Genomic DNA, 6,000 nt, shown 5'->3' on the forward strand with positions numbered 1-6,000 from the left:
GGAGGGCAGAGGAATAAATACAATTTAAGAATCGGATTACAACATCTTCTTACTTGCCTTGTGTTCAATTTCTCTGGTGTTGACACACTGCACATCTCAGTGAATAATCATGGAGGGAATCTCAATTTCATGAAAATGTTCAACATTGAACGAAAATATAAATTCAACATGTAAAGTGGCTGTCCCATGTTTCATGAGCTGAAATAAAAGATTGCAGAAATTTTCCATACACAAACATCTTATTTCTTTAAATGTTTTTGTACAAATTTGTGTAGATCTCTGTTAGTGAGCATTTCTCCTTTGCCAAGATAATATATCCACCTGACAGGTGTGGAATATCAAGGAGCTGATTGAACATCATGATCATTACACAGCTGCACCTTGTGCTGGAGACAATAAAAGGCCACTCTAAAATGTGCAGTTTGGTCACACAACACAGATGTCTCAAGTTTTGAGGTAGTGCAATTGGCATGCTGACTGCAGAAATGTCCACCAGAGCTGTTGCCAGAAAATGGAATGTAATTTTTCTACCATAAGCCTCCTCCAACGTCATGTTAGAGAATTTTGCAGTACGTCCAACCGGCCTCACAACCACAGACCTCATGTAACCATGCCAGCCCAGGACCTCCACATCCGGATTCTTCACCTGCAGGATCGTCTGAGACCAGCCACTCGGACAGCTGATGAAACTGTGGGTTTGCACAACCAAAGAATTTCTGCACAATTTGTCAGAAACCATCTTAGAGATGCTCGTCAGCGTGCTCGTCGTCCTCACCAGTGTCTTGTACTGACTACAGTTCGGCATCATAACCAACTTCAATGGGCAAATTCTCACCATCGATTGCCACTGGCACGCTGGAGAAGTGTCCTCTTCATGGATGAATCCCGGTTTCAACTGTACCGGGCAGATGGAATTAACTAAAATGTACTTTTATTGTTAAATAAAATGTACTTTTATTCATTCATTGTCCTCCTAGAATTGCTGAATCTCCTCTCTACTTCAGTTTTCTCCTCAATTCATGCACCTTGGTTGGAAAGCGAAATAGTGTCAATGATCCCTTCCCTTGGAAGTATGCTGCATTCAGACAATTCGGTCATGAGTGAGAATGTGGTCCGTGTTTTAGTTGCAGCATACTTCCAACCCATATTTCCTTCCAACTTGAGTCAGTCGATGTGAGGAAGCACAACGTGGTCTCAGAACATTTCGTATTATTCTGTATGCAAATCCGAGAAACTCCATTTAGTATGATACTGTATGTTACTTTTCTTATGGTATGTATTAACAGCAGGGTGCCCACAAAGCTCATCAGTAAGCTCAGGACCCTGGGACTAAACACCTCCGTCTGCAACTGGATCCTAGACTTCATGACGGGCCACCCCCAGGTGGTAAGGGAATACCCCCCTGATTTGGACAAAATAACATGGCAACATATTGGCATAGCACGAATCATACACACGATTGCAAAAACCACCCAAAGCGGCCCATCTCCGGGCCAATCATATGGCAATTTTCCGATGGCAATTGCCAATTGTAACACCCCAAATTTCCTTTAGATGGCGAGCGTGCTCCACCTTGGATTTTCATACAGCAAATGATACCCAATTCTTACACAAGTCTCAGATTTTGATAAAATGATTTTTTTTTTGAAAACTTAGCACCTTGTAAAAAAGTGGTTTCTGGACCGTTTTTCGAATTTTTTTCGATTGTTATGTCAATTACACATGTATAAGAGCTGTATGAACATGCTTCTGACGTTTTTTATTGATGTCGTTTTTTGGGTTGCTTTTGCTTGTGCACAAGGCATATGTTTTGTGCATTTTGAATATGATTTCATAGGAAAAAAGTGACATTTTTTTTTTCATTTTTTTGGCAAAATGACATATCCAATGCTTTTTTTTGTCACTTGTGGAAGTATTGCATGTGCCAAATTACAGCAAATATCCAAAAGATAGCTAGAGCTCGCCGCAGTGAATTTTCATATTGCAAATGTAACAATTCAAGTCCCAAGACTCAAATTTTGAAAAAATTGTGCATTTGGAATATGATTTCATAGGAAGTCAAAAGTGACATATTTATATTTTTTGCCAAATGCCATTAGAAATGTGCAAATGAAATGTCCAATTCTTTTTTTGTCAATTATACATGTATGAAAGTATTGAATGTGCCAAATCAGTATGTTTGTCCGTTTGCCATGTACGATCATAGGAAGTCGGTTTCCAAACCCAAAAGTCAGTGAACCATGGTCCAAATGGCATTTATACTGCCCAAATGATATATATCCCTATGTTAAGCCATGAATCAACGCAGATGGTCTACTTGTCATGTATGATGAGGGAGAAGTGGGACTCTGTTGCTTTTAACATTTTTAATGAATTTGACATGCTCAGAATGCATAATTGACTGGCCCGATGATCTCGGGATGGCCGTGCAGTGACTGTGGTTCCTCTCCATCGCTCGTTGTGTTGATTTCATCATGTCAACTTTGGTGATATTTTTTGCTGTTCAATCATATTGCAAATGCACGTTACATTTGCAATATTGCGCGTTACGTTTGCAATATGATTCAATGGGCATTTAGCATCACGAATTTAGGCATGCTCAAAAATACTGCAGAAATGCATTATTGACTGGCTCGATGAACTCGGGATGGCCGGGCAGTGACTGTGGTTCCTCTCCATTGCTCGTCACCCAGCAGTCAGCGTCCATCAGTCAATTAGATGTCATTTTGACACCAAACTGATAGCATCTGACACCAAATCAACTTTTTCCAACTCGTATAGAAGCCAACTATCACATATGTCAGAGAAGGCCCATAATTCACAGTGCTTTCAATTTTAACCATAAAAAAACATAAAACACATAGTTACGTTATAGCTGCGGGTCCAGCTCTGACATTATGTGTAGGCCTATGTGAGGCGACCCCGAATCCCAAGTTTCGGCTCGATAGGTCATTCGGTGCCCGAGCAATGGCCTTAATTGGTGCTGAAAATCCACTTTTTCAGGGCGTTACTACGGGGTCCCTGAATGAGCTATCGGACAGAGACATTGGGGTCCGTCTCTATGGGCCGAGGCGGTTTCAATGCACCTAGTCTTGCGACTCTGGGACATTTCTACATGTCGCCATGTCCGTGATATTCAAAATGAATTGAAAATATTGCAAATGTACGAGGCGGTTTCTCGGTCAGAGAACCTACTAGAGCCCCATAAGTCACCGTGCACTATCAACTTGAGCTCTAGAACAGGTTTCTAAAATTTCGGAGCTCTAGGTCTGACGGTTATTGAATCGTTTGAACGACAGTAACTATTGAAGGCGTTATAAGCCTCTAAGCCCCACAATATGTACCTATGGCCAAATTGTGTGTGTATGTTTTTGTTTTTTTTGCAAAAAGAATAGACACACGTTGTCTTTGGGGTAGGCATATACAGAATCCTGAATATGAAGTCTCTACCTTAAGAATTGACTGAATGACACATGGTTGAGTTGTGTGACTTTCACTATCTGCAGGTGGCAATATGACAATAGCTCTTGGGTGTTTTTAACCACTTCCGGTTGTCACAGGAAGCTCTTGCTTCACACACGTTGTCTTTGGGGTAGACATAAACAGAATCCTGAATAAGAAGTCTCTACCTTAAGAATTGACTGAGAAACAGATGGTTGAGTTAAGTGATTTTCACTATGCGCACGTAATATGACAATAGCTCTTGGGTGTTTTTAACCACTTCCGGTTGTCACAGGAAGCTCTTGCTTCACACACGTTGTCTTTGGGGTAGACATAAACAGAATCCTGAATAAGAAGTCTCTACCTTAACTTCTTGAGGCTACCTGGGACGTTAGCGTGCCCCCCGTGGCGCACCCTATCAACAGCAGGTGCATTTCAAGAGCGGCAAATTTGAAACCAAATAAATGTACAAATTCAAATTTCTCAAACATACAACTAACTTACAGCCTTTGAAAGATAAACATCTTCTTAATCTAACCACGTTTACCGATTTCAAAAAGGTTTTACGGGGAAAGCATAAAGTTAGGTTATGTTAGGAGAGTACATTGACAATAGCGGTGTGCAATGCATTGTCGATTCAAAGACAGGCTTCACCAAAACCATACAATCAGCTAAAATTATGCACTAACCTTTTACAATCTCCATCAGATGACACTCCTAGGACATTATGTTAGACAATGCATGCATTTTTAGTTCTATCAAGTTCATATTTATATCTAAAAACAGTGTTTTACTATGGTGTTGATGTTCAGGAAATCGTTTCCCTCCAATACCAGCAGTCAAGTCATGACAACAAAATAATTAATTAATATTAGAAAACATTGCTAAAATATTATATTGTCATTCAAAGAATTATAGATTTACATCTCTTGAACGCAATGGATTTGTCAGATTTAAAATTAACCTTACTGGGAAATCACACTTTGCAATAATCTGAGCACTGCGCCAGAAAAATACGCATCGCGATACAGACTAACCGCCATGTTGGAGGAATCTAAAATCGAAAATACTATATAAATAATCCATTACCTTTGATTCTCTTCATCAGATGTCACTTCCAAAGAGTCCCAGGTCCATAACGAATGTAGTTTTGTTCAAAAAAGCTCATCATTTATGTCGAAAAACCTCCGTGTTGTAGCGCATGATCTAAGCCAGCCGGACTTCACTTCACTTCAAGAACGGAAAAAATATATTTCCGTTCGTTCAAACATGTCAAACGTTGTATCGCATAAATCATTAGGGCCTTTTTTAACCAGAACATGAATAAAATTCAAGGCGGACTATTGGGTTCTCTTTTAAAACGTTTCGGAATGAGAGTACCCACCATCAACTCGCACGCCAGGTGTCTAATGGGCCATCACGTTCCAAGGCTCTTCTTCAGTCAGATCTCACTGTAGAAGACTCAAAACACTTTGTAAAGGCTGGGGACATCTTGTGGAAGCAATAGGAAGTGCCAAAATATTCCTCAGCCCCTTTGTTTTTCAATGGTATAGGCTTAAAGTCAATTCAACACATCAGGTATCCACTTCCTGTCAGAATCTGTCTCAGGGTTTTGCCTGCCAAATGAGTTCTGTTATACTCACAGACACCATTCAAACAGTTTTTGAAACTTTAGGGTGTTTTCTATCCATATATAATAAGTATATGCATATTGTAGTTACTGGGTAGGTGTAGGAGGCAGTTAAAAATGGGCACATATTTTTTCAAAAAATTCTCAATACTGCCCCCTATACCCTAACAGGTTAAGAATTGACTGAGAAACAGATGGTTGAGTTGAATGATTTTCACTATGCGCACGTAATATGACAATAGCTCTTGGGTGATTTTAACCACTTCCGGTTGTCACAGGAAGCTCTTGCTTCACACACGTTGTCTTTGGGGTAGACATAAACATAATCCTGAATAAGAAGTCTCTACCTTAAGAATTGACTGAGTAACAGATGGTTGAGTTGCGTGATTTTCACTATCTGCAGGTGGCAATATGACAATAGCTCTAGGCTATTTTTAACCACTTCCGGTTGTCACAGGAATCTCTTGCTTCACACACGTTGTCTTTGGGGTAGACATAAACAGAATCCTGAATAAGAAGCCTCTACCTTAAGAATTGACTGAATGACAGATGGTTGAGTTGCGTGATTTTCACTATATGCAGGTTGACCATATGACAATAGCTCTAGGCTGTTTTAACCACTTCCCGTTGTCACAGGAAGTTCTTACTCAACACACGTTGTCTTTGGGGTAGACATAAACAGAATCCTGAATAAGAAGTCTCTACCTTAAGAATTGACTGAGAAACAGATGGTTGAGTTAAGTGATTTTCACTATGCGCACGTAATATGACAATAGCTCTTGGGTGATTTTAACCACTTCCGGTTGTCACAGGAAGCTCTTGCTTCACACACGTTGTCTTTGGGGTAGACATAAACATAATCCTGAATAAGAAGTCTCTACCTTAAGAATTGACTGAGTAACAGATGGTTGAGTTGCGTGATTTTCACT

Source organism: Salmo trutta, chromosome 24 (assembly GCF_901001165.1).
Source record: "Salmo trutta chromosome 24, fSalTru1.1, whole genome shotgun sequence".
NCBI classification, from domain to species: domain Eukaryota; kingdom Metazoa; phylum Chordata; class Actinopteri; order Salmoniformes; family Salmonidae; genus Salmo; species Salmo trutta.